At 48.4% G+C, this 14,509-nt stretch overlaps 2 pseudogenes across 2 annotated transcripts in view; both read left to right on the top strand.

Annotated features, from left to right (window-relative positions):
• The window catches only part of LOC306657707 (ATP synthase F(0) complex subunit B1, mitochondrial-like), a 9,805-nt pseudogene extending 2,071 nt beyond the window's left edge, over positions 1–7,734 (top strand). The window contains exon 4 of the transcript in view: positions 6,942–7,734. The product of the transcript in view is annotated as an ATP synthase F(0) complex subunit B1, mitochondrial-like (transcript). The remainder of the gene's footprint in view (positions 1–6,941) is intronic.
• Positions 1–14,509, top strand: part of LOC306655724 (olfactory receptor 1E5-like) — a 517,137-nt pseudogene that overhangs the window by 210,030 nt on the left and 292,598 nt on the right. The window lies entirely within an intron of this gene.

The raw sequence follows: 14,509 nt of genomic DNA, 5'->3' as shown, positions 1-14,509 counted from the left end.
TTGTGAAGTTTTCCTCTGCCATGATATGCACCTCACCACAGGCCCAAGGCAGCCCTGGACTGAAAGTTTTAAAACTGTGAGCCAAAACAAACCCTTCCTCTTTGTAGGTCTCAGGTATTTTGTTACAGCACTGGAAAGCTGACTGTTCCACTCCACAGCCTCCCTGTGCCCCAGCACTTGCTTTCCCAGCCACACAGTCAGGTGGCATGAAAGTAAGTCCTCAGAGATTTGTGTGTGTTCATTCCTAGACTGTCCATCACAGAAGAAAGGAGGAACCTCTGTGAGATGCTCATCAACAGCACATCACTCATCAGCACAGAGCAGAGCATGGACAGGCCCATGGCACAGATGCACGGCACTGAGCTCACACCAAGTTCAGAGCAGCAACCCCCACATCTCTGCCTTTCTACTTATGGAAGTTTCCAGAATGAAAAGACTGAGAGCTGGCAATAGAAATCAGAACAGTGTTACTGGGCAGGGGCAGCACAGGAGACTTCAGAGAGCAGTTGCAGGGATCTATCCCTGTGTAAATTTCATGGGGTGCCTATAAGGGAGAGCTTTTTTGTGTGTTTCCCAGTTCATGGTCATTCTTTGTCTTCAGTGGTGAGAAACACAATTATCAGCGGCAGCAAAGCATTCAGAAAAACATCAAAGATGGAGTGAAGTGGGTCTTGGGTCTCAGAGGCTCGGAACTTCAATGGGGACCCAGGAGTTTGGGATCATTCTGGTGGAGGGATGAGCACTCCCTGGGGGAAGAGATCCTGTAGCAAACAGGCAGTGACCTGGTCAGAGGTGCCCTGCAGCCAGGATGAGAGGATAGAGGGCAGGACAGAGGGGAAGAGGCTGGAGGCCTCGGCCAGGACAGCTGGGATGGAGGGCAGGACAGGGGGGAGATCATGGGGTGGGGGATTGGCAGCTTGTGAGGCTGGGGCACCAAAGGCTACTGAGATGCCAGGTGCATAGTTAAGTGACAAGTGAACGGGGGCAGGGGATGGGGAACGGCTTGGAATAGGAAAATCACAACCGTTTGGTAGAAGGTGATTGGGCAACAACCAGGAGGGATGATCCCAGGACACAGCTGGGAGGGACAGTGGAGGACAAGTGGGTAGAAGGAAGAGCAAGATGGGGTTGGGGGAGAGCCGGGATACTGATGGGGATGCTGTAGGGCCAAGACCAAGAGGGACAGTGAAAAGAGAGAGGGAGAGGCGGTGAGGAGGGAAGAGACAGAGCAGGGAGGTGGGAGAAGGGAAGAGAGGGAGAGTCTACTTGAGAAGCTCTTTGTATCCAGGAAATAACAATAGCAAGAACAGCGCACACAGCAGAGCTTGAGCCAGCCACACTGCCATACATTACTCCATGCTTCTCAAGCTACCTGGCCTTACAGATGTTGCTTTTACCTCCAATTTGCAGAGGAAGATGGCCAGGAGGGGAACATGGAGTGTCAGAGTCTGCGTTCCCAGGCTATGAGCTGTCCTCTCCTCCAGCGTGGACAGGGTTGTGGATGGTTAGGCAGAGGGCCTGGGCAGGGGAGCCTTATTGGCTCTTCAGTTTGGGCAGGAGTCATGGTGTGGGCTGTGCAGTTGCAGCTTCAGGCCTTTGGTAGCCTGGTGGCCACTTCTTTCACCTTACGCCTCATCCACAGGGAGAGGGGGGATTTCCCTCCAGCCATGTGGATAGCCCCACTGCCTGAAATTTCCTGGGCAGACACAGCTGTCCTGAGTCTCCTAGGGTATTATAGAGACAAGAGTCCTCTGGGTGTGTCTCACACAGTGGGGGTGGGAGGAGTGTCTAGGAGTCAGGGTTCCTGGGGGCTGCTGACCTGGAGTCCTGCCTCTGGAGCTATACGGAGAGGCCATGACTCACTGGAACTTTGGAGTGACTTGGAGGACTAAGCTGCTCATGGCCATTACTACCATGGAAACTTTGATGCTGCTGAGCATGCAGGTTGGCAGACTATAGTGTAGCATGCTGCAGGCACTCCCCACACCCTGGAGAGGGCAGTGCTGGGCCTGGAGCCTCAGGTGGGCCAGACCAGAGTCTGTGTTCATCACAGTGCTCTAATCCAGGTGTCAGAGCCACAGCAGAGCATCTGCCTGCACACCCTGGACAGCAGAGGTCCAGGAGAACTCCCATCCCTATTGAATGGTCAGTCCAGAGCAGACAGATGCAACTTGGTAGGTAAGAATCCTGTGAACTATGTGGGAACTGTAACCATGTTGAGGAGCACCAGGCACAGTTATACCTTAAGAGGATTTGTGTGTATCACACCTACCCCTCCAAATGTTAGGAAGTAGGTGCTGTCATGAGACCCATTTGATACATAAGGCAATTGACATGCAGAGACATTAACTATCTGACTTGAGTTTACAAAGCATGTCAGTGGCAGAGCCCGGTTACAACCAGGTACACTGGATTTGGGATTCCGTCTTCTCATCGTGACCAAAGATTGATGACACAAAGTACACAGAACGATGGGGGTTGACCCGAGCCTGGAATGGGGCACAGGGAGACTGAGCCAGTGTGACTTAGGGCACGTGTCTGCAGTGGAGAAGTGAGTGCTGGCACAGAGACAAGCAGGAAGGGCTACTCTGCCAGACAAGTGCTTCTGTGAGGCAGACACAGCAGCAACAGAGTAGAGGTGTGAATCTGGGAGGAACTTGGACCAATTAAACATAGCGAGAGGAGACACAGGAATGTCTGGCTTGTGGGATTTCCTGTTTTCATGTGGCATGTGGACACAGGTTTGGGAGGACAGTCTTGGTGAGAGAATAGCAGCTAAGTGGTCATATGTGAAAGGCATGAAGGGGCATGGAGAGCCTTTAGAAAGATGGGCAAAGGTGAGCATAATAATAGAACCCATCTGATCCTCACCAGGCTTTGGGGCAAAGTGTAGGAACTTGTGGCAAATTGCATTTTGTTCCCAAGCCACACAGAAGAAGGGGATCAGAGTGCCAGAGAAATGCCCCTACACTGGGTAGAAGAGAGATTATTGATTTATTTCAGGTTAGGGAATTGAACCCAGGGCTTTGCACATTCAAGGCAAGTGCTTTACATCTGTGTTCACCCCCAGCCAAACCAAATGTATTTAGGGGCAAATGGGTGGGTTGTGTGAGGTCACCAGAGCTGATCAGAGTCAGAAACAATGGAAATCTGGAGACAGTAGAGCCAGTAGGGCTGGGTGTCTGGGATGGTTTTTGTAAGCCCATGATCTTGGGGAAGGCATTCATGACATTCCTGGGCTAAGCTCACTGTGATATTTATTCATTTATTCTCCAGTCACCTTAGGTGAGTCCCATGATCCACCACACTGAGTAAGTGAGGCAGACTAAGATGACTAACGTGTTATGAGCAGCTGAGAATAGGAGTTGGAACTGGGATTCAAGTCCAGATGTTAAGGATACTGAAGACTGAGCTTTAACCACCACTTAGGTTTGACTCGTGCCAACTACAGTTGAAACCATAATACACTCCTTCACCTCCCTCACTATCACTGCTCTTAGCAAAATCACCACAACTGCCTTTCTCCACCATCCTCATCATCCCCATCATCCCCACTATCTCCACCACCATTAATATCATACCACCATTACTGCCTCCATCACTATCACCTTCACCTTCATTAGTAACACCAGCACTGCCACCTTCACTACCATCACCATCAACCACTACCACCAGCATCACCACCTTTACCTCCACCATCACTATCACCAACTCCACCCCATCAGCAACTCCAACTTCAATACCATCATCATCATCTCCACCATCATTTCCTTAATTAGTACAATCACCATCATTAGAACCATCTCTGTCATTATCACCATCACTGTCATTATCACCCATCACCATCACTATCACCACCACCATTAACACCATCACCACCATCATAACCACCACCAACAACAGCAACATCACTACCACCACCACTACCACCACCACCTCCATAAAAGAATCAGTGCTACCATCATCACCATCAACACCATTACCACTCTGTCTGGAACACAGCAACAGCCACCACTTCACAGTGTTTTTATCAGAACCAGATAAGTTATTACATATAAGGTCCTTAGGTAGAGTTTGCTCTCATGCACATGTTTGTGGCCATGTCCATGCTGAAGTGGTTTCCCTTACCTGCAGTTTCTTCCTCTCTCCTTTCCATCCTTCTAAATTCACCTATTTTGGAATTCTGTTTTTTCCAGAGGAAGGTACATTATGTTAATTTTGGACAATTTTAGCTCCTAGCATGGGAACAGCTACCCATCACCAACTTCCACATCTGGAGTACACAACCATGCATATCTTCCCAGGGCACCTTGTACAAAGCTTGTGGGGACCAGAGTGGGCAAGAGGAACCATTTTCTATATAAATTGTGGATCTGCATTCTGATATGATAATTGCTGCTTTTATCTTTGAGGTGCAAGCATAGGTGGGCAACCACTGCTTTATCCTTCTTCTGACTATTGCAAGAACACAATCTCAGTTGAAGGAACTTCTGGAATATTTAAAGGACCAAGACCCCTTTCTCCTTCTTCTTCACTCTCTCTTTCATTTTTCTCTTTTGCCCCCTTTTGGAGCCAGTCACTAAGAAGACATTAGTGCATGAATTGAGGGACTTAAAGTTAGAAGGCCTACAGAAAACAAATAGCAAATGACATAAATAAATCCTTCTTTATCAGTAATCACTTTAAATGTAAATAATTAAACTTTCCAATCCAAACATGGGGATTGTCAGAATGGAAAAAATATATCCCCCCTGATCCAATTATATGCTCTTTGCAAGAGACTTACTTTATTTTTATTATGTATTTTATTTTTTTATTTGCCAGAATGGGGCTCAAACCAGGGCCAGGTGCATGCCAAGCATGTGGTCTACCTGTGTGCCACATCTCCAGTCTTAGACTCACTTTAGATCCAGAGACACAAACAGGTAGAAAGCAAGGAGATAGAAAAAAGTCCAGTAAGCAGTGACCCACAGGGAACTGGTGTGCCTATACTAATAGGAGACACAATGGACCTCAGATCAAAAAAGGTTACAGTTATCTCATACTAGACAAAGGTGCCAGAAACAATCACTGGAGGAAAGATAACCTATTCAATAATGGTGTTGGGATATTGGAAATCCACATGTAACAAAATGAAATAAAACCCTATCTCTCACCCTGCATGAAACTCAAAGTGGATCAAAGACCTGGGCACTAGACCAGAGACCCTGTGCCTAATAGAAGAAAAAGTAGACCCAAATCTTCACCATGAAGGCTTAGGATCTGACTTCCTTAGAAAGATTCCTAAAGCAGAAGAAGTAAAATCAAGAATCAATAAATGGGATGGATTCAAACTTAAAAGCTTCTTCTCAGGAAAGGAAACAATTGATAACTTGAAGAGAGAGCCTCCAGAATGGGAGAAAATCTTTACCACATGCACCTCAGATGCGCATTAATCCCCAGGATATATAAAGAACTCAAAAAACATAACCCCAAAAAAAATAACTCAATCAATATATGGGATAATGAACTGGACAGACACTTCACAGAAGAAGAAATACAATTGATCAACAAATATAAGAAAAAATGTTAAACATCTCTAGCAATTAGAGAAATGCAAATAAAAACTCTAACATTTCATCCACTCCAGTCAGGATGGCAATTATACAAGAATACAAGAAACAATAATGTTGATAAGGATGTGGGGAAAAGGCACACTCATACATTGCTGGTGGAATGCAAATTGGTGCAGCCATTATGGAAAGCATCATGGAGATTCTTCAGAAAACTCGGAATGGAACCACCATTTAACCCAGCTATCCCACTCCTTGGTTTATACTCAAAGACTTAAAGTCAGCATACTACAGTGATGCAGTCACGTCAATGTTTATAGTAGCTCAATTCACAATAGCCAAACTATGGAGCCAACCTAGCTGCCCTTCAATAGATGAATGAATAAAAAAATGTGATATATATATATATATATTATATATATTCAATAAAGGTGCTGGGAATATTGGAATTCCGCATGTAACAAAATGAAATTAAACCCCTATCTATGTGTGTACACACACACACATACATATTTATATATATGCAAAGAAATATTACTCAGTCTTAAAGAAGAATGAATGATGGCATTTGCCAGTAAATGGATAGAGCTGGAGAATATCATGCTAAGCAAAATAAGCCAATCCCACAAATCCAAAATCAGAATGTTTTCTCTGATATGTGGATGCTAATTCACAAAGGGGCAGGGAGACTAGGGAAGAATACAGCTACTTTAGATGAGGTAGAGGAAATTGAAAGGATGCTAAGGAATAGGAAAGATAGTAGAATAAATCAGACATCATTACTCTATGTACATATGTAACTATTCAACAGTAGGGATTCTACATCACATATAACCAGAAGAATGAGAAATTATACTCCATTGTATATGATGTATCAAAGTGCATTCTACTGTTATGTTTAATTAATTAAAACAAATACAAAACTTTGTAAAAATATTACTTGGGACAAAGAAGGACAATGTATACCAATAAAGCTTCAGTCAGCTAGAAGTCATGTATAAACATTTACATGTATGAAAATACACGTGAAAAGGGACAAAATTCTGACCCATAGCACAACATGGAAGAACCATGAGGAACCTGCACTAAATGAGATTAGTCAGGAATTCCACTCCTGAGGTCCTTAGGAGTCACATCCATGGGGACAGACAGTGGGTGGTGAGTGCTAGGGCCAGAGGCAGGGAGGGTTTAGTGTTAGTGGGATGGAGCTTCAGTCTGGGAAGATGAGGAGGTCCTGAGAATTGGCTGCTTTATGCCACTAATGGTACACTCAAGAGTGACCAAGATGGTAAATGAGATGGGACATACATTCTACCACAGTAACCAAGTCCTATTAAAAACAATCAAACTGGAAAGTGGGCCTTGAAAAGAGTCTCCATGTGGAGTCAGGGACACTAAGCCTGCTGCCTGGACATTTGCTGCCCAAGCTCTCACAGGTGGCACTTTCTGCCACTACCACAGAGGTCCCCTGTCTCAGGAATGCAGCCATCCTAGGACCAGGGGTAGAGCAGGCAACAAGGATTTTTCACACAGGGCAGCCATGTCTTGCTCCTCTATCACCTCTTCCTGAATATGGAGGAAAAGTTTGTTCTGGGCTGATCCCTGGGGAATTCTCCTACTATCTTTATCCTATAATTGATGTGACAGGACCCTACCTGCTTGGAACTGGGCTTATTTTTTTATTTTCTATCCAAAGAAATGTATGTGATTACCCTGGAGACCTTCTCTACTATATCAATATATGGTTACTTGTCTACATAATTAAAAATATGGTGCTTCATTGATAATCTCAATGAGCAAAAATTGCTCAAGTAGAAGAGATTTTAAAGCAGACTTCTATCAAACAAATCCAGGATACAATTGAGTTGGAGAAGTCACAGCAGGTGTGGTTCAGAAGTGCCACTATCTTTTTGATGTCCAAAGAAATAACACTGCTATGACCTTGGAAGTTACTTACCAGAAATGGCTACATAAAGTATATAAGGAAGTAAAGAATTGCCTGCATTATCATATCTCTGTGCAGAATATGATGCAATGAAAGGAACCAGAGCACATGATAAACTGGGTGGAGAAGCATGTGGTACAGAGCATGTCTGCACAGCAGGAAAAGGGGAAGATGGCCAAGTGCATGGCAGATCTCAAGGTGCTCACAAGGAAGGCTCCAATGCAGCCAGTTACATAAATGTATTCATCCCAGTTGAGACAGCTATACACAGTTGACTGAGTAAATGAAAACAAGTCTACGTGACAAATTTTTTCTGTATGACTGTGTACTGAAATTACAGTTTGCCTTTCCTAAAAAAGAGAAGTTCAAGTTTCTTTCAGTGAGAAAGCTAAATCTGTTGGCCAGTCAGATATTTCTCATCATTATTTTGCATTTTGAGTTGTTATTTGATCATTTTTGAAAAAGCAGTTTGCTTTTATTAAAACATATTGCCTGGTGAAAGATTACTATTACAATTTAAATTTATAATTAATCCCATCATCTTCCAAAATAATTAAAAAAGAAAAAAAAAAATAAACCAACCCACCTTCTCCCAGTGCTGCCCCTGGTTGAAGCCTCCCTGGAGTGTTCCAGGCCACAGTGACTTGGATCCCAGAGACCGAGGTGCCAGGTGGGATGGGCAGCTGTCACTTCTTGTGTGTGTGGAGTGCCAGGGACACACTACTGCCTGGGGGACATGTGGGTCCAAAGGGTGACTGTTATGGAGTTCAGCATTGGCAGTGGGAGTGCAGGCCAGCCAGATGAGGGAGGGCCAGGGAGCACCCATGACAGGAAATGGGAAGGGCTCTGTGGGATTAGTGGCCCCTTCATGTACAGAGCTCAGACCCCTTTGAGGAGTTCGCTGCCTTGGTGCTCTGACCCTGCTCCTGTCATTGGGGTCATGAGCCCCTCCCCTGTAGAACTTCTAGGCTAGTTCTCTTTCTCTGGGTCCACTTTGGAAGCAGGACCCTAATGACCTAGTCTCCTGTGGCCACTGTAACAAACAACAAAAATAATGGCTTGAAACAATACTTTATCATCTGTAATTTATTTATCGTCGATAAATACTTTATCGTATTTATCGTCTGTTACTTCAGGGGTCAGAAGCTTGAAATGGGTTTTCCTGGCTGAAAGCAAGGTGTGGCTGGTGGTGTTCCTCCCACAGACTGAAGGACAGCTCTGCCCCTGCTCCTCCCAGCTTCCAAGGGCAGTTCTGTTGTGACCCCTCTTTGCTTCTGTTCCCACCTCCCTGTCTCTGCCCCCTGGTCTCCTGCTTCATTCTGTGCATACTTGTGATGACATCAGAACACCTGGGCAAACCAGAATCACCTCCCCACATCCAGATCCTTAGCTTCATCCCATCTGCAAAGTCCCCTTGCAGTGTGAGGTGATGTGGGTGCAGGTCCCCAGGTTACAACTAGGATGTCTCTGGGGCATTTTTCTACTTACAGAACTATTAGCTGCCTGTCATACTGTTCAGGTTACCTAGGGGATGATGCTTAGTTACATCACAGACAATGGACTGGTCACTTGTGACGAGTCCAGGTATTGTCTTGACTCCCTTACAGGAATGTGCTGTTCCTCTTGGCTGACCCCTGGCCTTTCCTACTAGCCCATAAAAATGACACAGACAAGGTGGCTGGAGCTCTCTGCCTGGGAAGTCAGTGGAGTCAGGCCTCCTTCTGGGATACTGGGAGGACTCAAGGAGATGGAAGTGGTGTTGGAAGCATGTCTGCCCCCTCCTGTCACTGCGGAGCCTGGATGCTGGCCAAGGTCTAGGCTTGATCATGTGGGGCACTCCCAGGCTGCTCCCAGGAGTCTTGACCAGTCCATCAGGCTGTGTGGGGTGTGGGCTCTGAGGGCACCAGTGTGCTTATGGTAGCTAGGTCCCAGGAGAGTGGTGACTGTCCCTACATATAGAGCAGACACGAGGCCACAACATCAAGGAAATCTGTCTCTTCACAGTTTGGAAGATGTAGTCCTCTATGTGGAAAGCAGCCCTCACACCAGGTGTGACCTGCCTGGCCACATCCCCCCTCAGGTACTCAGTTTCCTTTTCCATAAAATGGGATCATTATTCATACCAGGAATCTTGGTAGTTGGAAAGAAAGACCAAATTCCCACACTTTGCACCTTGAATATTTACTTTTCTGACAGAGCCAGAACCCTGTCAGTCCACACATGGCTGGTGGAGACTAAAACCCTTCCAGAGACCCTTGACCTCCCAGCCAATGCCTGCCCCTCACCCCTATTTTCCCTTCTGGTTGTGGAGGTGATGTGTTCCTGGAGTCATCTGCCCCTCACTGGCCAGGGGAAGTAGCTCTGATGGAGCTGGAGAAGCTGAGGACCACCCGCCCTGCGCATCTCTTTCCTGCTTCATGTGGGCAGTGTCTGGCTCACATAGCACCTTGGCTTCTGGATCCATGGGGCACTTGGTGAGGTGACAGTACCCAGGGCCAAGGAGACCTGACTAGACATGGTGGCAATGAGAGGGGGCCCTGGAAGCAGGGAGGAGAACCTGCAGCAGTCCAGATAAGCACTTCCTCCTGGAATATCTGACACCAAGCAAAATGTAGCTCAGGTCCCAGTCCAGGCTTAAGAGTCTGAGGCAGGACCCAGGAGTGTAGAGCTGCCCAAGGTCACGTGGAGAAACAGCTGTGCTGTTCAATTCATTCCTGGGCTCCTACACCTTAGTCAGGGGTGTCCTGGAGAGGGTGGTTGGGCTGAACTGATTGCCTCTATGATCAATAGCAAGCAAGCAGCCTCTGGACATCTGGGCTCCTGAGGTAGAAGGGATCTGACCAGTAGTAGTAAGCAGTGTGGAATTCCCCAAGGTCACGGCCCTTGGATTTGAGTGCATGGCTCAGGGCTACTTGCAGCCTGTGGAATCCAGTCTCTGCTGGTGGTGGGCAGAGGGTATGTGTCCAGCTGAGTTCCCCTGGGCATGCAGTCATGTCCCACCATCAAGAAGGTCCTGCCCTAGTGCTGCACTCCCTTGCTTTCTGAGAGACTCTCACACCCAGCCGCATTCTTCCCTCCAATGTTTCCACATCTTTGAAATTCAGATTGTACACACTGCTGTGTCCTCTTCATTCTTGATGGGACACAAATAAGTTTTCCTATAGCCCATGGTGTGGTGAGGCAAAGAAGTTGATGTCATCTCTGTGTGACAACTCTCACCCCTTCTTGGCCCTTATCAGTCACATTAGGCACCTAGCATGTCCTCTGTGGGGAGGCTGTGGCCAGCCTGTTCCACAGAGCACCTAGTGCCTGTGCATCACACCTACACTGCAGCAAGCAAAATTACCAGCCCCTGTATCATGGGTTGAATTGTGTCCCCCAATTTCATATATTGAGACCCTGACCCCCAGTCCCTCAGACTGTGACTACCTGGAGATGGAGTCTTTCAAGAAGTGACACAGGTTGTGAGGTCACTGAAATGGCCCTGATGAATCCTCCTAGTGTCTTCGTGAAAAAAGGACATCAGGACACAGACACACAGAGGGACAGCCATAGGAGGACACAGGGGGAAGATGGCAAGGAGAGACCTCAGAGAATCCAGCCCTTCCTGCACCGGGACCTTGGTCTCCAGCATCCAGAACTGGAAGATGCTCTTCCACGGTTCTGGCCCCATTCTTCAGTGTTTGCTATGGTGGAACAGAAAATGCTGCTGGTGAGGGTCGCCAGCAAGAGGCAGAGCAGGTTAACCAGCCTGGGCTGTGGAGGGAGAGGATAAGTCGGGTTGTGCCAGGAATAGTGAAGTGGGGAAGTGGGGTCTAGAGGCAGGCTTAGGCCTGGGCCAGGCAGGTGAATGCCAGAAGTATTCATCATCTGACCACAGCCCCATGTGGACACATGTCAGTACCTAGGAGTGAGCTAGGACTGACACCCCCCCACCACAGGGCAGGCTCTGGAAGACCCCTGTTTCTAATCTAGGGACTGAGATTGGCTGGCAAATGTTCAGGCGAATGCTGTGATTGTTCTGGCCCTGTCTTCACCCTAAATAATGGGAACAACAGTGCTGCCTTCTTCCATATACCTCGAAAAGTCAGCTGGCCTCATGCAGGCCAGACACCTGCTCTGTATACCTGTCCACCCACCTGCCTGGACCAGGGATGAGATGCCTGCTTTGGTTGCTGCCTCTGTGCCTGCTGGCATGGCCAGGTAAGCCTGTGGGTGCCCTGCCCTATGTCCCCAGGGCTCTTAGGACCCTGGCTACCACCCTGAGGATCTAGGCTGACCTAGGTGGGCAGTCGCCCAGAATGATGTACCCCACTGCCCAGAGGAGGGGCCAGGATGCAGGGCAAGACTTGCTTAGAGCCTCAGTTTCTTGTCCTGGAGAGAGAGGGCACACTTCTGTGACTTGTGGTGGGCTCCCAGAATCAGCAGTGGGCTGCCATGGTGGGCAGGTATGTAGGTGGGCCAGGATGAGGTGGAGGTTGGTAGGTTGGTGCTTTCCAAACAGCAGGGTCCATGCTTGTGGGGGCAATGGCTGTGGAGTGGGAGGCCTGGGTCCCTGAACCAAGGCACGTCTCCCCCAGTCCAGGGCCTGAGGTGTCACGAGTGTTTGGCATTAAGGAATTTCTTCCAGCCCACATCTTGCAAGGCCAACACCTGATACTGCCTGACTACCTGGAACAGTTGGGAAGAGATGGTATGGGTGAAATGTGGATCTGGCACTCAGGGCCTCCAGCAGAAGGGCAGGCTCTGGAAGACTCCTGTTTCTAATCTAGGGACTGAGATTTGCTGGCAAATGTTCAGACAAAGGCTGTGACTGTTCTGGCCCTGTCTTCACCCTACAAAATGGGAACAACACTGGTGCCTCCTTCCATATGACCTTAGAAGAGCAGACAGAATATTCTGTCCACTCCACACACTGCATGGGAAACACTGAATTCAGAATGTTCCCAAGGGTACCAGCTACTCAGAAAGGAAGTGGGGGAAAAGTAGAGTAGCAGGTAGAAGCCCTGGTTGTGGTCACATGCTGGGCCCTGACCCTGGTCACCTCCTACTGTACTTCCCCTTTGGGGTGGGAGAGTGAGGAGGAAGCATCAGGTAGGTTGTCAAGAAGCCTGAGTGTGCTGAGAGGGGCAGGAGTGGATTCCATAGGCCTCAATAAAGCTCTCTGTCTTGCCTCTTCCAGGTCCCCCAGGACAGCAAGTGCTTGTTATGTCATGTGCTTCTACCTGCCCCGGCTTCCAAGAAGCCTGGCTTACTCCAGAGCCTCCTGTTGCAATGCAGATCTCTGGAACCACACCATGAGCCTCAGTGCCAGGGGAGGATGCTGGCTCTCAGCATCTCGGGCACCTGCCTCAGCAGGTTTTGGTGGAGCTCAGTCCAAGTCATGCTCAAGAGTACAGGATTAGGAGTCTGGAGCCAAGTCCCACTGGTGGGTGACATGCTTTATGGCCTTGGTGTGTCACTTTCATACTTCCAACCACAAGGATTCCAGGAGATGGACACACAAGTGGGCCTTATAGGACACTGGACACAACACTCAAGGTATGGCCACTGTTCAGGGTACTGCATGCTCATCACCAGGCTGAGATTTGGCCACCTATCAGCTTCCAGGAGCTGTGCAGTTAGGTGGTCCTGGTTGTAGATCTGTTGCTAAGCCAGGCTGAGGCAGGAGCCTTTGGAAGTCCAAGCCATTGCTCCTCTGTACTGGTGCTCCAGGGCTCAGGCCCCCTAGTAACCTCAGACAACCTGGGCCTACACCATCACCCCAGGTGAGCAGGAGCCCTGGAGGAACACCAGTGCTGTGCTGCTAGCACTTGGGTGGGGCATGCTGCTGTGAGGTAGTCCAGAGACCATGGAGAAATGCAGAGCCTTCTACTGGCTGGGGCAGGGGAAGTTGCCCTCATGGGGACAGACAGACTCCTGAGCTTCATGTGGGGTAGTGCTGGTGGCAGGAGGGGCAGCACAGGTAGTGCTTGCAGCCCAGGCATCACCTTTGCTCCAGGGCTGGGTCTGCCCAACCCCATGAGAATCTCAGCTGCAAGAACTCCAGTACATGCTGGATCCAAGAGCACTGAGAGGTACTACCCTGTCCAGCCTGGCCTGGAAGCCTCAGGACCATTTTTTCTGGACACATGCAGCTGGAGCCAAAGCCAGGCAATGCCCAGCATTTCTGGTGGCTCTCGCACCCTCTCCAGTTCAGGCACCCTACAGCATCCACTTTCCTGCTGTCCCACAGACAGCCCCACTTAGGTCCACAGTGCCTAGAGACATGGTTGCCATCCCCTGGCCAGACAGTGATGATAAAGCATCTGAAGCATCCTGTATTTCCACAAAAACTTAATGATGTGCTGCAGCAGATGGTGAGGTAGGGCCTGGGGGCTATCCTAAACCCTGTGCCCACTTCTCACTCCCACCATCCCTCACAAAGGAGAAATTGCCAAAGCAGTCACAGTAAGAGGATTATCATCTACAAAGCCTTTTGTTTGAGTGTGGTACTGGAGACTGGATCTAGGGGTGTTCTACCACTGAGCCACACTCCAGCTTTTATTTTGAAACAGGGTCTCACTAAGTTGCTGAGATTACAGGCATGTTCCACCACACCTGATTTCAGTGCCTTTTAATACCATCTTGAGACTGACTGGTGAAGAGGTCTGGTCTACTTGCTACAATCCAGGACTGCTGGCACTTGATGCTGGGGGTCACCACAGCAATGACCTAAGACACCATCCTGAGACAGCATGGTGGACTCTACACACCACCCTGCCTGTGCTTGTTGTAAAAGAAATGCAGGAATGCATCACACTGTTTTCTAAAATCAGGTGAGGGAGAAACATTTGTAAGAGGTGAAAATGCACGCTCAGGTCCTACCTCTGCTCTGCAGGGTGGCTGAGACTCTTACTCATGAAGGACCAGGCAGAACTGGGGACCGACTCCAAACCTTTCCTTCCATGTGCATCACACACATACTTCCACCCATGCATCTTTAGTCATTGGAGCTGAGGGGACAGTAATG

The sequence above is a fragment of the Sciurus vulgaris genome (assembly GCF_902686455.1).
Source record: "Sciurus vulgaris genome assembly, chromosome: 3".
Taxonomy (NCBI): domain Eukaryota; kingdom Metazoa; phylum Chordata; class Mammalia; order Rodentia; family Sciuridae; genus Sciurus; species Sciurus vulgaris.
This window is presented reverse-complemented; position numbering and strand designations above follow the sequence as displayed.